Here is a 26617-nt window from a genome sequence, read left to right on the forward strand (position 1 = left end):
ACTATCGAGCGTCTCGCCAGCGTCTCAACGATCTCATCGTGGACATGGAGGACGAGAAACGGAAAAACGGCAGCCGACCTCAACGAGACAACTCCTGGCTAACACAGACACTGTAGTTTCTCCTTCAGGGTGTATTCACGACGGATAGCGCGCACCTGATTCTATCTCCTCGAGATGACTTCGGCCACTGATGCAGCTCTCTGACCCTCTCACCCACACGGGGACGGGAGAGCTGAAGGCTAGTTGTATCAGTCCAGCTGTATGGCTCAGCGCAGAAGGTGTCGAACGAAGACCTTTAACTTGTGATTCTGCGGAATGATTCATTACCATGGGGGAGGATCCTGACGCTAGCTAGACATGCTTCATATCCTATCCTTACCCATGCTTGGAATTGGGCGTCGAATGAAGTCTTTTCTTGTTCGATCAGAAGAAAGTGGAGAGTTTTCGTTACCGATATTAGACATAATGTTCCGAATCGAGAGGAAACATCGATGATCACAGAGCTCGGGATGTGTTCAGATCCTCATCGTCGCCCATCGAATGCAGGAATTGCCTCATTGTCTGTGCTACTGATGTGGTTCCTATTCTCTTCCCTCGACGCATGGGCCATCCGGCGGCGGAAAATCAAAAGCCGGGTTGTGATCCTGTGATGATGCGGTACCTTACCGACGGTTTATTTGAGCGACGTACATCTTTTCGTCGCGAATATGCGACATTTGATCGGAATTGACATCGATGCTTATCATAAATATGTCAAGTTCAAGTTTTCCTAAGGGCATCGACGGCCGACCTACAACCCCATGCTGAACAAATTCATACCTTTGGGTTTTTCTGAAAAGTCTAGAGGTACCTCGAATGCGATGCAAGGCATTGGCTTCTAATGCCGTCTCGATGTTCTCGTCATGTCACTCCCCTCAACTCGTTCCCAGACGCTTCGATGATGATTATGATACACTTCACTCGAGCGAGCTAAACTCAATGTTGCGTCCGAGCTCGCCATTAGTTGCTCCCGAAAGCCGTTCGCAATGCATCACATTTCTCTCGCAACGCGACGACGGGGAAAAAAGCGTCTCAGAACAATTGTCGACAGCGAAAATTCTCAAGTTCTACTCGACTTCGCGTCCGACTCTGGTGACAATCGTTCTCCGCTATGAATTGTACATTGGAGGTCGAGAAGTACAAAGTTTAAATTACCACTTCTTCCTACCTAACGAATTAAAGTGTATGTTCGTTGTCGGTGGTTGTCGATCCGACTTTCCCGCGAAGGCACGACCTTGGTTGTCTAAAGATGGGACTCTTCTCCGCTATGATCACCAGTTGCTGAGTTTCAGTACGTTTCCGAAGGTTTCTCTGTTCGACCTGCAATTATTAGGAGGTTTCAATCCATTGGTATGCGTAATTCACCGTGTCATTTGCTGAATATACGTAGTATTATCAAAAAGCGAAATCATAATAATTGTGGGCAGAATGTCCAGCGCGGGTGCGTGCTCAGCTCAAATTATTCAAGAGGCGCGCAATCTCCTCCCATATTTCGAGGTGGATGCCTGAGCGACGAAAAACCGGCAAACGGTAAGGATCTCGACTGGCTGCAACTTTAGAAGCCCAGCTGACCATTGTCGGATAATCGAGCAGAAGATCTCTAATGGAGCTATTCGATCCCTACTCCGGAGGCGAATGTCCGACAATGGACGTTCGCGCCACTCGGTCACTAATGATCCGACTCGAATGGAACTCCTGACAGGTGGACATCGATAGAATTCTCTAGAGCTCATCCCGTCTAAATAACCTCAATGGATGGAATAATTTTGAGGTCTCCGTGACGTCATGAGAGACACGGGTCCTTGATATGAGTTATTCTGTTACACACTGAAGTTTCGCATGATTGATGATGACTCATTGATGCGAGCGAGAGAACGAGGACTAGAGAGGCGGAGAAACCAATTCCACGCCGATGATCATGCGATGACCGAATCGACGATGGAGCACGGCGAATCGCCGTGCCGGGTCCAGAGCGAAATAAGCTCGACATCCGCTGAATGGCTGAAAGTAACCCAATTAGAAACTCAACGAGCCCGGAGATAATTAGCGGAGTTACTCTGAACACGGAGCAAATGACGACCCGGGCATCATTTGCACCTCCAGCCAGGACGCCGAACGACACGAAACGCGGACGGGGAACCGATCGCTATTAACAGTTCGGCGGACGTGGACAACAGCGTGTTAGAAACCATTGAACACCGTGGACAACGTTCAGATGATCCTTCCGGAACCCCGAAAACATGCGGAAACAAAATTTATAGCAAGGCGGGGGCAGTTCGGGCTCATGGAGATCGAATCGGGAGAAGTCACGAGTCACACACACCGAAACGGGGAGCACCGGGACAAACCTTCCTCTTCGTCATCGTCGGAGAGCCGCCGGACGTTCTTGTGGTTACATCCAACATTTTCGAACGAAGACACGCAGCGGATATAACGATCGACAGGAATTCCGGATGAAGTGAAAGTTGAACAAAGAACAATGCCAAAGCATTCCACCCTATGTTAGTACGAGCCGTGCACTCAGCATTCCAAACTTTCCCTTGCCATGCGTGGTAGCGGGAACGAGCATGCATCCAGACGCTTGATCGGCCCTTACCGTCGCTGATCGACCGTCTGGAGAGCTAGATAGGTGGTGAATGATCACAATCAAGAGTGGGTGTACCTATTCGAGGAAATTCCCAAAGTCGACGAAGTTCCGGAAACGATTGTTCTTCACACCGGTGTCGAGCCGATTCCTACTCAACGAATCTTCTTTCGACGGGAACTGACCGCCGTGGAATATGAGGAAACTGTTGCGAGGAACTCGCTCTGGGTCCAGATCGTCCCCTTTCGCCGGATCACTTGTCCCGCCTTCTTCTGTTTATCGAAGTCGAGTATCGAAATTCGCTCGTCGTTGAAACGGAATATTTTCGGGTAACCGTCGAAACTGCCCCGAACAAAATCGTATTTCGGGAACGGCTGATTGATCGGTCTGTCGGCCAGCTGTAGATTCGGCGGCGGTGGCAAAGCCAGAGGGTAGACCTGTCGCGGCGGCTCCGGCTGTATCGAGGGAGGTCTTTGCGGAACGTCCGACGGGAACTGGGTGGCGGCGGAGGGTGGGGGGCGGGGGAGGATTCAGGGGAAGCCTCGGCGGAGAATGACTCAGAGGGGCCGCGGGAGGGAGTTCAATGGGAGCCAGAGGCACGGGATCTTCGATGATCTGTGGTGTCGGAAGCGGTAGACGCGGTGGGAGCGGTTGGCGAGGTTTTGGCGGCTCCTGGGGTGGAGGTATACCCGGTTGTCGAAGTTGAACAGTTTTGGTAGCTGAGGTATCAATTGAAAAAGGGCATCGGGACTATCCTTGAAGTTCAGCGGCACGGCACTCGGACTGAAGACTCCGCGGTATTCGATGTGGTTCGGGCCCACATTGGTGAAGAAGAAAAAGGCTTGAGGCGAGCCTTGAAAGGGATTATCCTGGAGGAATGCGATGCGCTTGTTGAAATTAGGCGAGGTTTTGTTGTTCGATTCCTTGTTGGCTCCGTTGTCGATGAAATTGGTATTCGAAGGTTGATCTTTGTTGATGTTTTTGTTAACTTCGAATCGGTTACTGTTTTTGAGGTTGGTGATCATCGAATGGCTGTTCGGTTTGAAAGCTGTCGCACTATCCTCTTTCGGACTGAAGAACTTCCCTGTTGAGCCTCGTTTTCGTCCGGGTGTTTTCGGTGAGTTCGTCTTGTCCTGCCTTTCGATAAAATCCAGAATCGAATCAAAGTTTACTTCCTTCTTGCGAGGCTTCCTCGTAGCTTGAACACCGCCGTCGGTCAAGCTCTGTTTCGGCGAGCTGAAGGGTGGTGGGGGTACGACGAGTCTGGCGGCTGGAACGGGTTCGAATCGATTCGGATGGTTTGGCAGATGAGGCTGTCTAGGCGCAATAGCAACTTCTAGAGCTCCTTTATTTATCGCTTCGCCGAAGTCGCTTTTCCGCTGCCGAGGGTGAGTCGGCGGTGGCGGAGGCGGGGGCGACGGCTCGTAAGGAACATCTTTGAACGGACCCTGGGTGGCGGGAGGAAGCCATGCAGACACCGGGCTGTCCGTGATTGGAGCGTCACCGAAATTAGAGAATTCCGACGATTTCGTCTTCGGATGACGATGTTCTTTGTGCGGCTTTGTTGACAACGGGTGGCTCTGCTTCAAGCGTCTCCGCTTATTCCTCTTCGGGAAGTCTGTCGAAATTGTAGGACGATCGACGTCTTGATTGTGGCCGTACAGAGCCGATCTCGGCTCGAAGGGATTCGACGGCGGGGGCGGGGCCACGAACCGGATGGGCGACTGTGTTGGAGGATTCAGAGCGTGCGTGGGCCGCTCCGCGTGCGGGGGTCGTTTCAGAGGATGACTCGAAGGAGCCTCGGTGCCATACCGCGGTGTGTAAGGTTTCGGGGACGAGAGGGGCCGCAACCTCGTCCCGAACGGTATGTGTGTCTGATAGGATTCTGTGGTAACCTTCAAATCTACGCTCTCCTCGTTCAGTTGAATCGCCTGAGCTCGACGTATGCTGGCGTCCGGCACAACCACCGAGACAGTCTGTTTCGAGTCCATGCCGTGGAGGAACGATTCCATATCATCGTCGTGACGTTTCGACGTCTTGTTTTTGGCTCCGTGAAGCTCCCGAAACGTGCACACGAGTAGCACCACCAGGAGCGGCGGCGCTAACCGCGGTATCATCTGAAATCGAAATTTGAAAAACGTTAGCGTTAAACAATTGTTCTCGGCGACGTGGCGTGCGTTTCCTCTCTTGACTTCTGTTGCACACCGTCGCAAATGTAGACATGAAGCGTTGTTCCCAAGGTGTTCCCAGCCGTCGACACCCTTCGACCGTCTTTCATCCACGACCTCTGACCTCTGCGGGCCATGTTGCGAGCTAGCGACTTAGCTCGCGACGAGCTAGCGGACTTGCAGGCAGGCAACCGAACGACCGAGCAGCTGCTGCTACGTTGAGATAGCTCTAAACGGACGAGTACCAGACATCACATTCTCGGATAGCTGCTCGCTGTTGTCTTTGTGATGCTACGGCACCATTATTAAGCATGACCTTGCAGAAGCACCACAACGCCGCCACCACCGCAGCAGCAGCGGCGGCAACAACAACAACGCGATCCTTGTACCCCGTCGCATGGTCGGAGGTGAAAAATATTACAAAGATCATCAGACACGGCAAGAACAAGCCGCCGCCGACAACAACAACTACAAGGGGACGAGTCGTTTTCTTTGGTGTCATGTACTGTTCTGTTCTTTATTCTGAATACTCGCTCGCCGGCGAACATCTTTGTTCTGCGGCCCTTCGTCCTCGACTCCTTGGCGCGTATGTCGTCGTACGGTATTCGAGCCAGGGACCAAACTCCAAATACGACTCGTAGGGGGCTGCTGTGTGTTCGTCTGCGCCAATAGCATAATCCGCTCACACGATAAGATTGGGAACTCTGTCCACGACTCGGGTTCGGTTTTTTTATCTCCCGTCGATGGAACGACCAGACTAAGTAAGAGTTTTCCTCTTTGTCACAGAAGCGTTAAAGAATAGTCATGCTGCGCGAAGACTTCCAAGGAGTTCAGACCATGCTCGCAATGACGCTATTCACCTTCTCATCGATCGATAAGGAGGGGAAAATCTTCAGCCGAGCCAGGGAGCAAGCTGTCGCTATCTCCCTTTCTGAAACGAGACCATCGCCTCGAGACTAGATCTTTCTAGAGCTCCGACTCTGTCCCTGGAATCGGATTCCGGACTCGGCGGCTTGAAAAATGTTTTCTTTTCCGCCGAGCAAACAGATCCGAGATCCGATAGAATGCGATTGTGACAAAGATTCAGCGGCTCTATGCCCATAGGCGAAGTCAGACGACCACACAGCGACAATGTTGCGCCGGCACGCAAGCGAACCCCATGGACTGGAAGTGTGTCGTTGCTTTCATTTTCTTTCTAAAAGTCCCGTTCGGACCTTGGTCTCCGCCTTGGATGGACAACAGGTTTATCCCGAGAGTCATCAAGGGTCGTGAGATACACCGAGTGGATTGAGAAGGGACCACGGATCACGACAAGAAACGTTCAACCTCTTCCTCGACATCCACAGGGACACCGTGAGCGGGCATTCCTAACCCGATCGGGCTGCCGCCATTTTCGACCGTGTACTCGATGCGTTACCACATGAGCGTGATAAGAATATTTTTCTAATCAACTCAACCAGCAGGATGAATTGGTGAAGACGCTCATATGAAGGATGAGGTCTTCTCCGCGTGAAAACGTTGCGAAAGTTAGCGACTACCAAAACAAACGGTCGCACTCATTCACTCAAAATTGAACAGATATAATTATGGTTTCCAGCAGTTTTCGCGGAATGCTTTGCCGTTTGTTTGACAGTCGCCGCCAGACTGGAAACGGAGTCATCCAAAGTCGCCAAAAGAAATTAGAAGATACGCCAGCGGATTTGAACCGCGACCGGCCAGCCACGAACGGTTCAAGGTTGCTGCCGGTTTCACTGCCACGTCAATGTGCCACCGGCGAGACGTAACGCTATGATTTCAGGAAAGATTCGCTTTTCCGTTGGAGTCTTGCCTCGGATACAATAATGAGACCCTCGGTCAAGAGATTTTCGGTATGTCCCAGCTGCCGCGGAAGAGCTCTCACGAGAACTCCTTGGTTTTACTAGGTTGTAGGGTTTCGGTCCGAATTGTGCTCTGGGCAGGTGGCTCGATGAAATGGAAAGTCATGGAGCTCTCGAGACCCTGTTAATGTTCCTTGGAGCGTTCGACTACCGTCGGTCGGACATTTTCTCATGGGCGAATCCATATCGTCCATCGTACAAGTAATTCAGACTTTCGAACAGAGAAAGAAACAATGCGCCAACGCTCAGTATAGTCTGAAGTCAGGACGCTGGAAGGATGGAACGAAGAGAAGAACATCCAGGATCCCAAGGCTGGGAACCGCTTGGCGTGTGTCGGCGTGAATCTGGTCGGGAACCGCATTCTGCTCCATGGATAAAAGCAAAAACGACGCTTTCCTGCGTACGTGACCGGCAGTCAGTGATGTCAGGGTTAAAGGGGTCCGTCCTTTGAGAAATTCGTCATTTGATGCTAGTTAAGTCATCACCACCAGCTAGGGCTGTCTCAGTCAGCGGAGTCGTATATACATAGTATATGACTCTATCCCAAGCGACAGATTGTTGCATTCGGATTACGTGGATTGCATCGAAAACGTTGCTTGCATCGCCGTACCACACACATTCGTGACTTATCCGAAATATGAATCGTCTTTGGCGACGATGTCGTGATTGTGTCGAGGCGTTTATCTATTAATGGGGCTGAATTCTCCGGGGGGATTTGAAGTCCATCGACTTCCGAATTGAATTCCGGTTTCGTACGATACGCGTCGAGCATTACCTTCTGGCGACCGCTCTACGGTCTCGTGGGTGGCCGGCGGTTGAGATCGGAACGCCCGCTCTGGATCCACATGGGGATCTCACCAGCAGTCCGCTCTCTGAAACGGAAAATGCATAGGGATCAGAACGAGTTTCTCCAGCATTTCGATGGTCGCAATTAGAGCCCGTGGTTTCAAGCATTAAGAATCTTTCCATGAGTTATTATGAATCATTGATAATTGACATTCTTCCCCTTTTTTCTTTCACTTTTCCTTCTCGTGGGAAAGAGAATGGAAAACATTGGAGAAGAAATATTTATCAATAATTGATGATCAACGAAAAAGTGATAAATGCTTATAACCCCGGGCTCTAGTGATAATTGATGGATCGTTGTATTGGTGAGTTCTCTCAAGTCAGCCTAGTAGCGACTTCATTTCGTACCCCTTCCAGTTGATATAGAAGTAATATCTATTCTATTCATTTTACAATCAGAAGGGTGAGAGTTCATGGCATCGTCGAGACTTTCCGTGGGAATCAGATCGCCAACGATCGAAACTTCCATAGATTAAATTCGCTATATGAGACACCTGAGGATCACGGCGATGCATCGCCGTGCCCTTGCCGCCAATCCCACACCGACCGAATAAGAGGAAAAAAAGTCAAGTTGATTGAAGTTTCTGAAGACAGCGATGGGCTCGCTGCTTTCATTAATTGAAAAATTCCCTCATCTGCGATCATTGCAACTGAATTACTATCATCGCTCTTTGCCAGAGCCCTGCGGTTCTCTATCAGAAGAGCGCTAGCTAGCCGGTCGGCTCCAATCGCTTCGTCCATTGGTCGTCGCATCACCTACATTATCGGGAGTCACCTATGGGTAGGCTGTTGCTTCCGTTCGAACTCGTCTTGCGACACGATCGTTTCATTTTTCGCTTTCGACGTCGCTGCAATCTAGATGCTCTTCGGAACTTATTCATTTTTCCTCTGGAGTGGGAGCCCATTCGGTTGAATCTTTTCTCCGTTTTCGTTTCGAGACGACGCCGACGTCGCTTCGCATACGAATTTAGTTCCGTCCAACCCGCACCGCCAGACTCTACCAAATCGCAAGAGTCAACAAAGAAGGCAGTCGGGTACTTGCTGATTCCGCGCGGCCATCATCTATCAGGCGGTGCTTCTAACGACTCGGCGACCGAGAACTTCTTCCGTTCACCCGATGCGATGCATACAATGGGAGAACAGAATCTTTTAGCGTGACTTCTCAACTCCTCGTTGTGCATCACCCTTTGTACGCGCGAACACTCACGGAGCTCTTTATCGCGCCGAAGCTCTTGTTGAGGAAGAAGAGTCTCGCACAGGATGGAATGCCGCAGGCTTCGCCCAACCGACGTAGAACAGAATGCCGAATTTCCTCAACGCCACCCACGGGTTGACATACGACGCGCATACCTCCGTCTGCTTTTGTGAGCTCACTGACTTGTCGTTTCCAGCTGTTCCCGGTGATGAAGACTAATAACTCGGACCAGTACCGGTGCGCTTCTCGGATATTTGTCCCGATGTCGCATTTGTCTGCAATCGGTCTCGGCGGGATAGGGAATCTTCATCGGACAAATTCCATTTCGCGGGAAGGGGAAAATATCGCAGGAGAATTTAATGCATGTGTTCCTTGTTGCGTAAGCCCTGGCCACAAATCTTTCCACTGATGAAACCAGCAGCGTTTGGGGCTAACATCGTCTCCACAATGTTGTAGGTTACATGAACCGATCGATCGATCGATGCTAATGTGATTAACGATGATTACAAATATCGATACCATCGTAAACAAAAGCATTCTCGGCGTCAAGGTCAGCAACTCTCGACGACAGCTTGACTCATGTTCCGTACGGGCTTTTGTTTTCTGATCATCATCATCAACGTAGAGAGCCGAAGAGGAATTCCCGATGTTCTTAATTGCGAACGGGAACCTGGTCGCCAGTGCGGACACGATCCCAAGTATCGTGTCCAGTGAGTGAGTGAGTCGCGAAGAGCGGTCCTGCATTTTTCACTGTTGCCGCGATGATGATGTGACTCGGACAGAATTTCCTTCAAGGCGCTTCCTTGGTATTCAATTTTAAAGCGGACGCTCACCGACCGGATGACCGTTGGGAAGAAACTCGTTCACTTGATGCTCACTCGTCTCTTGCACGGGCAACAGCCGCAGCAGCACCCCATTGTCGCATCGGCTTCAACTTCATTCTTTTCCGTTCGGCCAGTTTTTGTCAAGTGGATGACCGAACACGCGGAGACGAACATGAAAGCCCTCGAGGACGGTGATGCCCTGAGCCGAGTGGCCGGGGGCGGCCCGGCGAGCGATCGCACATCACATCGACACGAAAGTCGATCAGACAAACACTCAGGTCCTCGGGCGGCAGGTCCCGTCCAATTTGTCGTTCCGAGTGATTTCCTGCCTCGCCACCTCGGGTTGTTCCATGGCGTTCTCCCTCACAATGACAACTGTTGCTTATGAATCAGTTTCCGACATTTGATTCGTCCGACTCGCGGATCACCCACATCCTCCTCAACAGTGCAGCCTACGATGATAATCGCCTTTGTCACCGAAGGATTCGGGTCCGTTCTGTAGAATCCCCATGAATCTTCAAGCGTGCTCTTCAGCGTTCACTTTCACATAGGCACCAATAGTCGTTCCTGGTTGTTCGCATGACACATCGGACGGATGGTCGCAGAAGACGGAGCCAACAACGCCTCCTCGAAATTCTGCTGACTGTGCAGAAGTCTGAGAAAGATAGCGACGCTTCTCAGATGATCACTCACTTGTTCCACGCCCCCTCCGATTTTGATCGCGTCCGTACAGGTCTGAACTCCTTTTCCAGACTATGGGCTCCGGGAGGAGACAACTCATCCGAGACTCACGGTACAGTCGTCTGGAATGGTGATTCTCGGCTTGCGGATTGCAGGCCACCAGTTTCTGGTAAAGCCCCCCGCCGTCGGTCAAGCGATCACCATCACCAGCCCAGACTGACTGACTGACTGACCGACCGACTGCCGGAGCATCTGACTGACTGACCGACCGACCGACTGCCGGAGCATCTGACTGACTGACAAAGTAGTGCAGGATCCAAGACATTCCTTATTATTATCAAGGAACGAAATGAGGGACCTTGAGATCTGACGCTAACCCGACGGTATGCAGTCCATGGCGGCGAGGATCACGTCACCGCGTTGTGGTCAAAAAGGGATCTCGCTTCCAATTCCGCGATTTATTGTACACTGGCAGGCGTTCTGACAAATTCGCCAGAAACTCTCGAATCGTCAGCAGAAATCGAAACCCTGTCCCTGTGGCGTCTTTCAATGGATGTAGCGCTGGCTTGAGGTGTGGAAAGTGACTTTACGCAACGGATGAAATTGAAAATTCAAAATCGCCCGATGCGGCGGCGCCCACCGGAGTCCATGAAAACAAAAGCTGGGCTCTGTCCCAGGCCCCGAGTCCGCGAGCGCCACCACCATCGCCGTCGCGACCGGCACCACGCATTGACTCCTACGGTTCGCGTCGTGTAAACCATCCGCATACCGGCTGAACTCTTCGGGCGCGGTCGTTTGATTCTCTCACGTCGTACGGGGATGGATCGCGTCGAATAGCGTTGGCCTCGCTGCGCTCCTCCCGCTCCGGTGGAGAACCCTCGCTCCGGAAACCGATAGAAGATGATATTCCCCGATCCCCGTCTGTCAGAGGATCAGGTGTACGAGGAGAATCACTTTTTACGAGTATCAAAACCGAGATCCTGCCGGCGCGACGTGATGGCATTCTCTGACACCTTTGACCGGCGACAGGAATTTGAAGTTCCACAGATTTATCGCCAGAAGGAATCGGAAAGAGGAATCAGAGCTCAATGGTCGTATCTGCCAGACAGGAAATCGAATTCCTCCAACGTTGCTTCCCAACACTCGTGCGATCAAGTCGGACGTTTTCACAAGCGGAATTCCCGATCGACCCGTTTGTTGAGATTATTTGTCGTGTGCTGACTGAGATAAACGTGATACGTGCGTATTTCGAGACGAAAATCTTTCGGAAGCGTTGCGCCGAAATCGAAAGCCAAACCATTCGAACTTCGCTCCGTAGCAGCAGGTACTCCGACGGGGATTAAAGTCTAATAATTCGCAGTCGCCGGTGAGACTGGGTGACATGATGATGTCATGCCGGAGCGTCGTTCGGGGAGTTGTTCAAGCTACATGAACAGGAAATGAGAGCAATGCTCTACAACAAGAGAAAAATAGGAAAAGAGGACCGAAAGAGATGTATGGGATCACACGGGCGCTGAAGAGGTGTCAGTCAGTCCATCACTGAGAAGCTCGCACACGCGCGAATGTGTAGCAACCAACTTGCGAACGACAGCCGCAACTTCCCCCAGCTGGTGGTCATCGTTGTTCCTCATTGTGATTCAGCGGATATTTCGTGTGTTCTCGCCGGAACTTCGTCTCGTCGTTGATGGAACTTCCTCGCCGCTGGAAGACGAGCGCTTGATGCCCAGAAAACCACCTGAGGCATCGAGCGACGGAGACTTTGTTGACGACGACGTCGCGTCGTCGTCGACCGAGTCGCACGACTGCAAGTGGTATCTTTTGTAACGAACAGATGTATGTACTAACTAAGCGGGCACCCGGAGAGCGAGGGATGACGCCACAAAAGAGAAGGGAATACGCAACCGGTCCATTAGTCCCAACAATTCGTTCCCCCGATGTTTGTCGGGATTTGAAGTCCCATTGTCAAACGGTGTGGCGACCGATGTCGCTCTGCCGACTTTACGAGTTCACTCGAGACTCGATTGAGCGAGAAAACTTCGTTGTGAGTTTCGCCCCGTTATCGGCTTCCACTCAACCCTGCGGCTCCGATTCCTCTCGCGATAATCATCACCAACACCATCTTCGATGAGGAGATCAGTATTTCTATTGTTTCGGATTGCTGATCATGATTGACGTCGATGGCTTCTTCTCGTGTCGGATGCTTCTTAAGGGCATGCTCAAACCCATGGTTGCAATCGTCCCGAAGACTGCGAAGCGCGATATTTTCAATGATCGTACGGCTGGCCTAGTCAGACGTGACTTCAGTGATCACCGGGATAGCGTTGCATCTTCGACGTGGAATTCGCGGACGGACAGACAATGCGCGCCACGGCCCTATCCGCTCCCACGGACACCGAGCGACGATTCTGACAGAACTTTGAGCTCCTCCGGGATCCTTCACTCGTCATTGTATCCGGCCCTGTCACAAGCGCTCATACAATTAATAGAGGTTGGAGAAATAGATGAAGAAAACGGAAAAAAATTATTCGCTGACGGACTGCCTTCGTGAGGGTCAAGGTCGGGCTCGATTATAATTCCACGGGCATCAGCTCGCTGAACCAACGCCGGCCGGCTCAAGGGGGAAGAAACCCAGCTCGTAGAGAAAAATCCCACAATCCGCTCGTATTTGTGTGAAGTCGGCAAGCAGAACGGAATCCTGATATAGTCCTCTCCTCCCGATCAATGACGAAATGATGTTCTCTCCCGGTTCGAGAGACCCCAATGAATTCTGTTATTAGGTCGAGAAACCACCGTCGATTATCACGGAGTTCGACTGGAAATTGAAGTCGGGAGCGAGCGAGTGCGAATTCTGCAGCCCGTTCGATAAGAAAACGACTATTCTCGTGCGGTTCTCGAAGCCAGAGAAACTCGACATGCATACCAATCTCTCCTCGCTCCGGGGGCGACGGCTACGGTCGCTGCTAGCTTTCCAAGTTTTTAGGCGCTTCCTCTTAGTGAATCTTCCGATCCAAAAAAATCTTTGGTCTCTGGAGGGGGGTGAATTCATCGGACCTGGCTGAGCCGGTAATCGATAGATGATTTAGTGGTAAGTCTGGTGGGTTGAATGCCATTCGAGAGAAGCGCTCGAACTTTCGGAGGGTACTCAAAAGATTCAAGATCATCAAACTCGACAAACTCTAACTAGATCATGTGGGAACATGGCTCCGTAGACTAGATAGGACACCGGGAGCGCCTGTCGTCAGGATCAGAGGAATTCTGAGGTCGCCTTCCACATTTCGGTGCTTTGGTCGAATCCGGAGCTTTGCGCCGCGCCGAGCATTGCGAGCCCCATAGACTCAATTCTGAAGCGCCGCGGCGCGCCAAGGAGCCTTAGCATTGAGCCTATGGCGCCGCGTCCTGGACACGGTGCGCAGCACTGGTCGAATCTTACTCGAAAGGGACGTCCAGAGTCGGGACAGTGAACTTGAGATACAATCCGGAACTCTCCCCCCCCTCAATTGTTTAGCTTGTTTCGTTGCCGGGAAGATGCGTTGCTTCGAACAAGATCCTCTCCCTCACCTACACAGTTCAATGGGTTGCAACAGCGACGATATCGATATTCCCTTCTGTCAGCCACATTTCATAACCAAAGCAATTTGGCGATTTGCGACCCACTTTTTTTCACCTTTCATGGCGGCTTCTCCGGGTGGTTTACCGTGCCGATGATAGTTTCGTTTCGGGTCAAGCCAAGAATAATTTTGGCGTTTCTCGGTTTCACCAGGAAATCCTCAAAGGTTGTCGGACAGTCAACAACTCGAGCTTCGTGGAGCTCGAGTGCGAGCACCGCGCCGATGCTTCCCGAGGCGGCAAGGGGCGATCCTCTCTGCTGTTCTTTTTCTGTTGATCATCCGGATTTATCGGTGAAGGTACTTCTGATTGTCAGTACTATTGCGGGACTCGACGTTCGAGCCCTGATCCCAAAATTGAGAAGAGGGAGCGGATGAGGAATGATATACGGCGCCGGGAGCGGTTTTCGCGATAATTCTTCCGCCGCTGGTATGATTTGCCGTCTCTAATTGAGATATCGGGCACGATTCTCCACGGAGACGAATCAATTCTCTGGACGAAAGGAAGGGGAGCGTTCCGGGTGCTGGGCGAACAGCTGGGCGCAACGCATGATTGATTTGGCGTCCAAATCGGCGTGGTAATCGGTCAGTAATCTTTCATTCGCAGCTCACTGAAGATTCGTATGCAAGCCGGAGGGAGGTGGGTGTTAGTTCGACGGGTACCGTCATTCAAAGGAGAAATAAATCCCACGAATGACCCGTGAGGAATCTTAGCCGTGGCAAGACTGCCGACAACAACCGGTAAAGCCGGCTTGACAGACAGACATACCGACGGATGAAGCGTCGAGCAGACGAGCGGACTTAGGAGCGAGCGACAGATAGACACACCGGACAGCTAGCTGTTTGGCTAGCTATACAACGTCGACTGTAGGGATACCTATCTTCGCCGAACAATCGGATCCATCCTTGCCAGAATCTTAATGCTGCTGGCATTACAAAAGCGTACACAGGACGACCTTAGGACGCGTCACCGGTTTGGCTCCGGTGAAGAAGACGATACGTTTGTTCAAGGCCGGTGGCCCTCCAGACGTAGCCGAAAGTTATTTTCTACTCTTCAACAGTCAGTCACAGACTGAGTGAGGCATTCGAGCAGCTTCATAAGCGATCGAAGCGAGCCAAATTCAATCGAAGACCGACTAGGAACCGCTGCAGCTCAACTTCCGCCGGGAACTTCTGTATGCAAACATCGACTCGTTGAAACCGTACGCGATGCTTGACGTTGAGTAGATCTGACGGATCGAACCCAAGTTTCCACTTCTATCTCGATCTGATGGCTGGAAGAGCATCGGTTCCGCAAGATCTGGCGATTGGCTGAGCTTTCCAGAGCTCCATGGGACGGAACTCGATCGACGACGATGAACGCTCGTGACACACAGAATGAGAAATTCGAGGAACGACCTGGCCGCTCGAGAGATCCGCTCGTAAGAAATCTCCGGAAGAAGTCGCAGTAATCAGTAATATGTAACGCTGCGATTGTCGGGGCGAGTAGCGGTTTCTGGTGCGGCCAAGGCAGAGCCGTCAATCGTAACGACATCATTTGTCTAGAATTGCGTCTTTGTTTGCTCGCGCAATGTTTGTCCTCCGCGCAAGACGACACCTCGCTCCGAACGTACAGTTACCTACTCCGTTCTGGTCATTGCAGCGAAACCGCTGATCTTAAACAATGTCATCCCTATGTTTGTTTTTCTGCGAACGGTGCGATCATTGCGTCTCCTCGAGCGCTCGTGGATGCCCTCATAGTCATTGTGGTGGCGACGGTTGTCGACGGTGGGGTAAGGTAGCATCGGCAAGGTCGCCCGGAAGCTTAGTTAGGTTAAACCGAAGACGAGCAAATGTCCGTATGGCTGCTCCGCCGTAACCGGCCGACGCTGCCACAATCGGCCCGGCCACTTGGAAGACCTTCACCCTTCAACGGTATCCTCTTCCTTGAATCATAACTGGACCTCACTCCCTTACTCGTCGTGACTCGACGGAGCGCTCCATTATCTAATCAGTGTTCTTAATGCTCCGCCGGGACGGTTCTCCTGATTATGGTGTACCATCCTGACCCCTTCCCCTCCTCCACAGCCACTGAAGCTCTTATAGAGTTTTCTTTCCGCTCGAGCTCCGGAATCACGAATCCCCCGTAAGTTTTTCGCTTCGGACAGGCCGACGTGCGGGGTGTGGAGGCTCGACGCGGAGCTCCGGGGAAATTCCACCGAGTCGCAGAGTCGACGTCTGTCATCCGCGTCCAATTCAGAGACACACCTAAGGCAGCGTAGATTGCGGTGGTGGATCCAGAAGATGAGCGCATGTCATTACGGCGAAGCAGATGAGAAAAACCTCATTGCCATAGCGGATGCCCTTGTTGTACGTGGCCGATCCGAATAGCATTGACCCTTACCGCTCTCCAGCTCTATTACGCACCGCTCACGAAATTCCCTGTAGACTTCCTGCCTCCGACAAATAACGTCTCAAAGACCCACTAGCCGATGTCGTCACCGTGAGAATTGTCAAAGCAGTCGAACAATTAGGCGCACTTGTTCTGTAGTCGTTCGTTGACTGGTCCTCGGTCCGTTCATTTGTTCCTCCGCGTCCCGCGTAGGCTTGCTGCGTTCATAGTCGCGTAAATCCCGCGCAAAGACCGCTAACGTGACCAGAACGGCGTTCTGGAACCAGCCCCGGCAATATTCAAGTTGTATGAGACGGAGGCAGTAGGACAGTTGTTATGCAGTAATGCTGTGGAATCCGATGAATGCAACGACCGACTGAGGTTTCTACCGACTTAGCAGCAGGAGGACTGCCCGTGACCTTGGCTCCGGAGGGATGACAATAGCTACTGACAGACCGATTGCATCAGTTGAAGATCAACTGCTGCTGTTAAGGGATGAGAGGAAAAAAGAGCTCTTATTTTCTCGTTTTGACACGGGAAGCTACTCTGCCCGACTTGGGGGACTGACGACGAGCCGAACAAGGGGCGTCCGACCTGCCGTACGGCGGCCCAGACAAACGAAGGCAAATCCGCTCGCTCGACCGGCTGATTGGTTTCGGTTACAACTCGTCTTCGTGAGTTGGTTAGTCCAGGGGTTCTCAACCTTTTTTGCCCTGCGGAACCCTTGTGGGGCTCCGCGGAACCCTCATTATTGGTTTCGGACCCTATCTTTCCAAATTTTCCCCTTAATCACCTCAAAACCTTCGACCAAGATCGCATGAAGTATCCTGCATGCATTAGAGCTTAGAAAATTCATTCCAATCCGAAAATAAAATGAATGAAAGCCTGAGCAGCCGAGCAGGGGCTCGCGGAACCCAGGTTGAGAACCGCTGGGTTAGTCGATCCGTCGAGCGACGCCTCGCGAACTCGTCGAACTAATTATTAATTGCGTCAACCAATACTGGCAAGTTCCCGTGAGGGTCAAAAGCTTTCAGTTGGGAATTATTATTTTGCTGGACCCACCAGAGCTCTCTTCAGCGGTAGCGGTGACGACGACGATGACAACGGTATTGTCAGTGAGCTCCTAATGAAGACAAGTCGCCCGACTGCTGCGGTAACCGGCGGGCCCGGTGTTCGACCCGCTTGTCAACTTATCGACGACTCGCCTCGCACGACTTTCGAAGCGCCAAGTATTCCGTCAGAATGCAGATCAATCCGTTTTCGTTGTATGTTGGAACTTCGTGATTCGGCACAGGTAGCCAACGAAGCCGCGATGTCGTTTTTCGTGAACGAAACTCCATCGGCGTCTGATGACATATCAACGCGCCCTTCCTCCGACTATTCTCACCTGGCCGAATGAATGGCCGGACGGCGAATCGTCTTCCCGGGCACCGACCGACGCTTTCCGAGTGTCGGCGGACTTTATCCCTCCCTCTCTCGGACCGGGATTGCGATTGGCTCTCAGAATTCGAATGCAGGGGTTCTGGTTCTGCGGCGCCGTGGTGCCCCTCGTCGTGGGGCACCGGGAACATTTGTGGCGCGCCATACGACGGAAAACAAACTTGAAGTCAAGCTCGAGGTTTGCCTTTGTACAACAGTCAAATTTCGCGCAAATATCGTGTTACGACAAAATTTCAGTTTCGTAAAGAATAAGCATACGACACGGATAGAAATTTCCGTCGGAGTCGTGCCCCACGATACGATGGTGATAGATCTTCGGCTTGACTTCGGAAGGGAAAGGTCACGGCAAGCATGTACGCCAGGCATCTTCAGCATCGATCTCGATCCTCTTCGGGAGGGTTCGAATATTCTCCCTATGAATTATCCTCGCGCGTGGTCCCCAGGGGACGAACCCTGTCAACTCCGTGCGGGACCGAACTTCAACGCTCAAAGTATCGCCGGAGATTCTCAGCTTCCGCGAGCGGATTTAGAGAGAATGTGTATCCGAACGTAACTGCTTGGTAGCCTCGACCGCAGCCCCGCGCCGAGATCCTGCACGGGAATCCTAGCGTCGAACCAACGAAAACACAGATCGGAAACCACAACGATGTTATTGCCAGAAACGCCGGACTGCCATCAAGCGGCTGCTCCTCAATGAAAGGAGTCAAGGAGCTCGGCAAGCATCTTCCGCAGAACCATGCACGTCCTAACCAATCGAATATCTCGTTGGCTCATCTGATATTCTAGGACAGCAAACTTCCGCGTCTTCTGAGGAAATCAGCCCATTTCTCAAGGGTTCCCAATCGAAGGCTTCGAGTTTCTCGTGAAGCATCGACAGGGTGCGAGTTTTCACAGATAGCGATTATACGTCCGGTAAGAATCGACATTTTATGGAGAGTGTGTTGTCAGCAGGTATCCTTCGGATGCGTCACGATGCCGCTGGGTCCAAAGGGGTCGAAACTCACAAAGGCACCAACTGTTTCTTGTTTCAGACGTTCTATCTAAGCTTCCCGAAGAAGCGCTCATTGTAATGGAATCAAAGCTGCGTTCCCGAGCCACGAGCTGGGCTAAAAATATAGTTTCGTCTCATTCAAGTGCCGAATCAGCTTTGTTTTTCTTCCGACTGAGTTCCTCACTGATCTCCGGATGACAAAGTGATTTTCTGATAATCCGAGGAGGGCTCAAGGCATTATGTTTCTTTTTTTCTATCACATTGTAGTTTTTGTGAGTTTTTTTGGCTTCCCGGACGATTCAAACGGCCGGCGCGGTCAGAATCGCGACTCGCTCATGGACCATTTCCCGCTAGGGAAGGGCGATCTTCCTGCAACTACTCCCCAAGGAATAAGCGGTACGGCAGCCATCAGAACAAGTTCAGGGTCAAGATGAAGACTGATTGCTTTTCATGGACTTCTCCGCAGGCTTCCGATCCAGCTTCGGAGTGGGCATCGAGAGGAGATCAACCAGACAGGCTAGGAACAACAAAAAAAAATAAAAGAAGCTTCCTCCCCAGACCGATTAGGTAAGGACTGGTACTTCGGCTTTCTACGTTGCGTCACGAAAGCTGTGCGACGGCCGCCCGAACGCCCGCCCGCCCTTTCGGTTGTGGCTGTGGTGCTGGTGATGGCCTCTGACCCCAACGCTGGATGAGCAATAGGGCTGATTCTCTCGTTGGTCCCTAGCAGGACCCATTCCACGGCAGTAGACAGCTTGCCTACCTGTTCCCCATCCTGACTACCCGTTTGGCTTTTTGGTCAGACGGTATATTTGTCTGTGAGCATCTCGCCCCGCGCTTGGTAAGCAACTGCCGCCACAACAATAAAAGAGACATGATAAGTAGCAAGGCACGCCGTACTCTTTTTGTGATAAACTCGACCCTGCCATGAGCTCGTCGCCCGAAAATGGAAGAGAGTAGGAATGTAGAAGAAGGCGATGATGGAAGCGCTATCGACAGCGGAGGTGGAGAAAAGAATACGACCACATGAACGGATCATCGGTCAGACGATTGATCCTGCTGCGGCGGCGGATCGATCAAAGTCCCTTCGTCAATGGAGCAACACTTTACGTTGTTCGGGATTTCTTTTCTCCGAAAGAATACACCCGGACACGACCTTGGGCCGGTAGCGTCGAAAAAGACAAATCTATCGATTCAGAGTTTCGGGTGACCACAACGTGTCCATTTCTCGACAAAATCGCAGCACTTCCACCGTGTGCCTCATGAACCCACGGATCTTAAATAAATTCCTTCGGGCCCCATGAATTTCGATGACCCTCCGGAACGGACAAGAAGATCAGGGGGTCCCCGAGGATATTTGGGGGGAATTCCGTGGACGGAAAGGGGAATTACAACCGAACGAATCGGAGCCGGCCGCGCGTCGTTCCCCGCGCAGTGTCGAATAGTATCATGGCAGAATGAGACAGCGTCTCGTTCAACCCGAATTTGAGGAGGCCCGAAATAGTTAGAAACTCCTCTAGGGCCGAAGCTCGTCCTGAAACGGCCGCCGACGTCATTGAACGGTCCTTCAAATTCGAACTATTCGTTTGCCGGAAGCGGCGGAGGATTCTTCCTAGTTATATATACTTCGAGCAGTTGTAAGCGAGCGCGCATTTTCGAATGACTTCGATCGCTTCAAGCGAACTAGAACACCCACCCTCCGTGACCGGCTGATTCTGTCGCGATGTTGAATATTGTCCACGTTCGATTTCAAATCAGATAGACAACCCGGCAGAGTGACATATAGGATGACAGATGAACAACCCGTCTGAAGACGACAATCTTTTGAGCCTACGACTGAACATATAGCACAAAGAGCTTTGGAGCTTTGTCCCGCACGGATGGTCACGAAGCCGCGCCCAGGAAGAAGCTCGGTGAACCGGTTGCCGACGTCGCCTTCACCACCTCCACCACCCATTTATTCCATTTCACTTAACATCCGACATCCATAACCGCATTAGCACTCATTCCCGTGAATGACTAATGATCGCTCAGTTCCAGTTGGTGGGGGCTACCGCAACCGTTGACAACGGCCGCGCTGTCGGATCCGGCAAACAATCGTAACGAATCGGAAGACGAGTCGGAAAGCTCGACGGAAGGCACCGTCTGCGAATTCGATGTTGGCATAAAGAATTTCGTACGGTGCAGCTCCGCGAACGAGCACGTACGAGTCGACGACGCGACGTAAATTCCATCTCCTTATTGTGATTGCGCTTAGCTCTCGGTGTCGGTCGGCAACAACTCCGCGCGTCTGACAACATGAGAGTGTGCCTTCCCCCTCGTGGAATGATTCCCAAGTCGCTTCCGACGACTGTCACAGATGTGAGATGGAAAAAAATCAAGCTTCCAATGGATTTGACTCATTTATCAAAGCGGAAAAATGGAAAATAGGTACTTCAGGAGCCACCAACAATGACGGGCTCGGATAACACTGCACCCGTTAACGCCCGAGCCGCGAATAGGAGTAGACCAAACGGAAGAAAGAACGGGCTCCCGTCGAAAATGGAGGAAAGTAGCCTCACCTCTCGATACACATTGCGGTCGGAGTTCTCCACAGTATACGAGCGAGGATCGGATTCACGAGAAGACTACGACGCTGGCTTCATTCGATGACGAGCTGACCACGTACCCACGGCTTCAACGCGCTCGGGAGACGAAAAGCCGCAACAACATAGACAGCCACAACGACGACAACAACAACAACGACGACCGTAATTTCACCAACCGATCCCATGGAAATCGTACAGAAGCTGACGCCCCCACAAGGCCGACGAATCACCGGAGTTTGGGCTCGGCATTCTGATAAGATGCTCGCCCAATCCTTTACAATCAGAAACCCGACAGAGTTGCGACCCCGCTGTTGGACCGTCACTATCTCCTAGCGCGATGCTGGTTATCGTCTCGCGACAGGGATTTATAGAGAAATTTGTCTTCTCTTCGGACGCGTTGGTCGATTTTCGGGAGAGCCCCGAGGTCATGATCGTTGAAGACGCGACGTTAAAATTCTGCTCTACTAGATTTGTCTTCTGACCGATCCGAGTGACACTACTGCGGCTCATGAGAGGCTATAAATTGAAAACAACATCGACCATAATAAACTCACTAAATTGGAAGGACCTAACGGTCCCGAGATCTTAATCTCAAAGATCCCTCAGACGTCTCGCGCGAAAATTGTAAGTATTGCCGATCCATCTATCCGTCGGTCGGTCAGTCAGTCAGTCGGCAACTTCAGGGAAGACTCCAATGCGTTAGATTACGTCGACGAGCGGGCTCAAGCTTCGCAGGAATTCGCGATCTTGTTTTAATCCTTGTAGTCGAATCTAGCAGATGCGGCCTGCGGGCTCGCTCCGTGAAGGTATGTTCGGCGCTGATTAGCTCTGCTTAACAGTTATGGTAAAGACTTACATAACTTAAATCGGCCGAGGTTGACGACCTCGTGTCGCGGACTTCACCGTAATACTCGCAAGGGGATTGATGGCGACAATTACAGCCTCCTTCGATAGCTTTCCGACTGACTAACTGACTGAGTGACTGACTGACTGGCTGGCTGGCTGGCTGCCTCAACGGCAGGCTGGCAGACTCGCTCAATCAGAAAAGAGCTCGTACTGATATTTTTGTGGGACACCTTTCTTCGCGGTGTTCGAACAAGACGAAGCGCAACCTATGTCTCCCGGCGCGATGATCGAACGTGCTGTTGTAGCCTGATCTGATGATGATGTTCCCTCTAATAGAGGCTTTCCTTTTCGACGGCGCGGTTTCGCTTTTCGCTTCCCCTGATCGCTTGTCACGCATGATTGCGGTGAGCATGTAAACTCCATTTAGAACGTCTGCATTCGGAGCGTCTGACATGTGACTAACGACCTGACGCCGCCGTTGCCACAGGAGCCGAGTTATTTGAAGTGCCTCCATCGATCCGTCTTCATGTCGTATTTGTTCTGGATTTTTGGTAAACGTTGTTCTTAGTCCATCTGGATTCGGCATTCCCGGATCTTCTCTGACGCTTTTGAGAAATACGAGCTGCCGACGAAGATTCAGACCGAAATCTGGACCGTCAGGTTCCTTCGAGACATCGAGCTGAATCTCGTCGACCAGGCATACGAGGCGAATTTGGCCAGCTGGACCACGGGAAAAGGTCTTGCCGTGATGATGATCAATGTTTCGAGTGATCCTTAGAATTAGTCGCAGGAGAGAACGGATTCCCTACTTCGTCGGAAGAAAAAAATGAAAAGTCTCCACGCGACTCAGGGACACACGAAAGAATGGAGATTATTGAAACTTATTGTCGAAGAAGTGGGGTGGAAAGCCAAGTGAATCAGCGCCAGACGGGAAGAATAAATAAGGTCCGCCGCTAAGTCCATCCGTCGATCCCCCGGCGACCGACCAGCCGGCGACTGGTTGGTTGGTTGGCTGGCTCGTTGACTGGCTAGCTTGCTCACGAGCTGGGTAAACCCGAGGAGACCCATTGAGTAACCGGGGTCACGGAGACGAGTATTGAACTTGGTTGTCATCAGAAAAAGCACCAAAAATAATATTCTTCACGAATGAAGACCTGTAATTCCGGAACAGCTCCCAGTCGAGTCACTTTATCTGTCGACGACGTATCCCGATCCCGAAGGATGGAATTCCCAGTCCGGAGTCTCGTGATGAGGTCGCTCGGAATCGAAGCGACGAACAGCCTTCATTTCATGTGTACACAGTTCGTTGTCCGATATGCGACCCAGTGGGGTGATCACGAAAGCTACACGCGAAAGACAACATTGACGTCGAGCAGGAGGCGTCGGTATAGGTGTTATAATCTGACAAACCATTTTGGTTCTTCATTTTCTTGGAACATCCGAATGATCTATCGCTTTAGCACGGCTTAACATGGCGGGAAAGCGCTATTCAAATTTTGCTGACCTTTGGTTGCGTCTTCGGTTGCCCCACGTCGTGGGCGTATCTTTTCATCCCGCAAATAATGGTGAGAAATTTTTCGATGTCTAAACACCCATCCGCTGCTGCTGCCCCTTCGGTCTGACTATCGTTGACGTGTGTCCCCTGACTTTGAACATTACCACAATAATTCTGACTGACTGAGCTTAGTACAATCACGGTTGAGCTATTATTATTCGAGGAAATTCACTGCTATTCGGCAGACTGCATTCGGATTGCACTGTGGCATTCTCTGCAGCCATTTGCGCTTGCTTCAATCTCTGCCAGAAACTTAACGGTTCTTTTTTCAGCGGCGTTTTTTCTGTCTTTCTTCTCAGATTTTTCGTTCGAACGATCAAAAGTACCGTCCCCCGCATACGTCACCCATTGAAGATTTCTGACCGATGGGTGCAACGGAAGAAAAATCGGGTAATCCGTATTTCGGAACTGCCCGTGAATCTTTTCACAGATACCGCCCGATTTAGAATGTCTCGTGGTACAATAGAAGTGCCTCGAGACTTCGATCAAACGACGATCGAGCCCACTGGCTGCCGAGTACCCGGTGCGCATCTCTGCACGACATCCTGCCGTCTGAGACGTCTTCCCCCATCACCCCCTACGAATATCATCGTTGGAGGGGGGCGCCCGAAATACACCCCCACAGGAGCACAAGGAGAAGGGGAGCGCGCACCTCCGGTAGAGGAGAACATTCAGATCCGTTTCGACAGAAGCCGGAGTTGCACGGAATCGATAACGTCCCAGCGCAAAGTAACCGCAGCTTGAATCGTTTGTAGGGGACACACAAAGAACATTCGACGCTTTGTGTCGACCGGCCTATACGATCCGAAACATCAATGACAGGACTCAAGTATTGAAGACAGCAGAATCCTTAGGAGATACTGCAGCAGTTCTGACCGTTCTACTCATCAAACTTTCTGACACTTCTCCGGAGCGTCCAGCCTCGCGACGCAAGGCTCACTGTCGTTTTTCCATTCAAAAATTCAGAAATCCGGACACCTTCGGAGAGAATTTGAGGGCTCACACGACGAGGCTGTTGCAGAAGTCCGAAGGCCCCCAGGAGGCGCCAATGGTGAAACGTCCCGAGTCCCGAGCCTATCTCGTCAACCTCTGAGGGAATTCACAACTCACGCACCGTGAACTCCCACGGAGTTCACACACACTTTGACCAATACAAAGTTGGTTTCAGGGCACTCACAAGGGATGGCGTGTTCCGAAGTACAGGTATCCGATCCTAAATCCAATAGGCTCAAAATGATGAATAAACACGTTCAAATCGAACAGAAATGTTTGCTAAGCCGTTTCCACAGAACACTCGTGTCCATGCACACGGACGCAGTTCATCAAGAATGTTCCCTCTGGACCGTTGGGGTCGCCGGTCGGCATTGGAAAGGGTCCGGCAGAGGAGCAACATTGCCCTCTCAACCCGCAGTCATCGTGCTTCTTGTGGGAAGGTTCTTGAATGATCCGGATTCTCTCTCAGCTCACATACAGCATGAAGCAGGCCCCTTCCGACGATTTTTCGGACTGCTATAGGTCGATAGATCTCTCGCGACTCAGAAGGGGTGAAATCCGTACGCTCACTTCAATCCCACCTCATTCGAACCACCTGCTTTAAAGAACCGCTCCTCTGGGTGGCGGGGCAAATGATGTCAAAGGTTTCCGTCGAAGACCGTTACACCGGGGAAAGGGTGGCTGACCGGTTTCCCTTTCTCGACAACACACGGTTCTGAGGCACGCGTGATTTTTCCGCGCGGAGATTCTGGATCGGATTGTTTCCAACACGTTCCGTTAAACTTCCGTTCGAGAACTCAAGGTCAATTCCTTGCTCGAGCTCGCGACTGCTAACGCCCCTCAAAGACATGGTCGGTCTCACAGAGATTCCTGCTGCGCTGCGAAGACCGGCACGGAATTGATCGCGTACTCGAGGAACATCCAGAAATCGTTTGAGGAATGGAATTTTTCCTCCGCCTCCTTTCAAAAACTGTTATTTCACCGCACGTCGCGGATAACTTATCCGAGGCGCATGCTCGTCTGCCGAATGCGGCGGTTCGTATCCATCTGCTCGATCATGACATTGGATAGTTCCATGGATAGGAGACAATCCTGAAAATTCATTACGATTTCTGTCGACGCGAGAGCGAAGGCCGATCGTCATCATCCAGCTTGTTTGTGGGGAACGATCTCCTTCTGGGAGTTGACGTCAGCTAGTCCAGGTAAATGCTCCGACCTATTCAATTGACTGATCGATTGGGGTTTCGATGCTTTTTCTCGAATGACGCTTAGCAGTCCAGAAATAATTCTGCCATTCTTGTGAAGAGGCCGTGCGAACAACCGATCCATCGATGACAGCGCCCATGATCATGATCTACGGTGACATCGACATGACGCCCGAACCACCTCTTCTCGCTGCTGCTGCTGCCGTCGCCGCCCGGCGTTCGACATGGCCGTCATGACCATAATAAAATCATCATTCCTTCCACTATCGTATGCGGGTGGTCAGATCACCTATATAATAGGGGAAGAAAAAGAAATTTCAAAAACGAACGATCTCAACTCAGTCAGTCACTGAGAAGATCGATATGCAAACGGCCCTGACCGCCTTCGCACTCTCAATCGCTGTCGTTGTCATCGGATCCGCGAACGAACGGAATCCGTTACGAGTGATTGGCCTGATTTTTACGGTGTTGTCGTCATCCCGCGCAGGAAATCATCGAGGCGGGCGGAGGTTTCTTCATGCACGCGAGATGATTGAATGGATGGAAAAATCTCTATCTCGGGTTTCGACTCGAACCTAATGCTTCTAATGAACATACCAAGTGTAGATTGCGACGTCGCGTCGGCTCTGGCGCCTTGGATCCGGTCGGAGATCGCGCGCGATACAAACGCCAAAGCCCGGGGTGTGGGTTCATCGCCATCACCGCAGAGGGAAAGCGTCAATCTGTTGCAGCATTCAACGATAAATTTAGAAAGACTCGCTCCGTGTACTGAAGCGTAAATTAAATGTACAGATCCATGCAGCAGATCT

General features: G+C 51.5%; 1 pseudogene; it reads right to left on the reverse strand.

Moving 5' to 3' along the window:
- Positions 1 to 2701: 2701 nt before the first annotated feature.
- On the reverse strand, positions 2702 to 4928 carry LOC108864356 (pollen-specific leucine-rich repeat extensin-like protein 1; annotated as a pseudogene).
- Between the last annotated feature and the right edge of the window lie 21689 nt (positions 4929 to 26617).

The sequence above is a fragment of the Galendromus occidentalis genome, unplaced genomic scaffold, assembly GCF_000255335.2.
Source record: "Galendromus occidentalis unplaced genomic scaffold, Mocc_1.1 scf7180000077460, whole genome shotgun sequence".
NCBI lineage: Eukaryota > Metazoa > Arthropoda > Arachnida > Mesostigmata > Phytoseiidae > Galendromus > Galendromus occidentalis.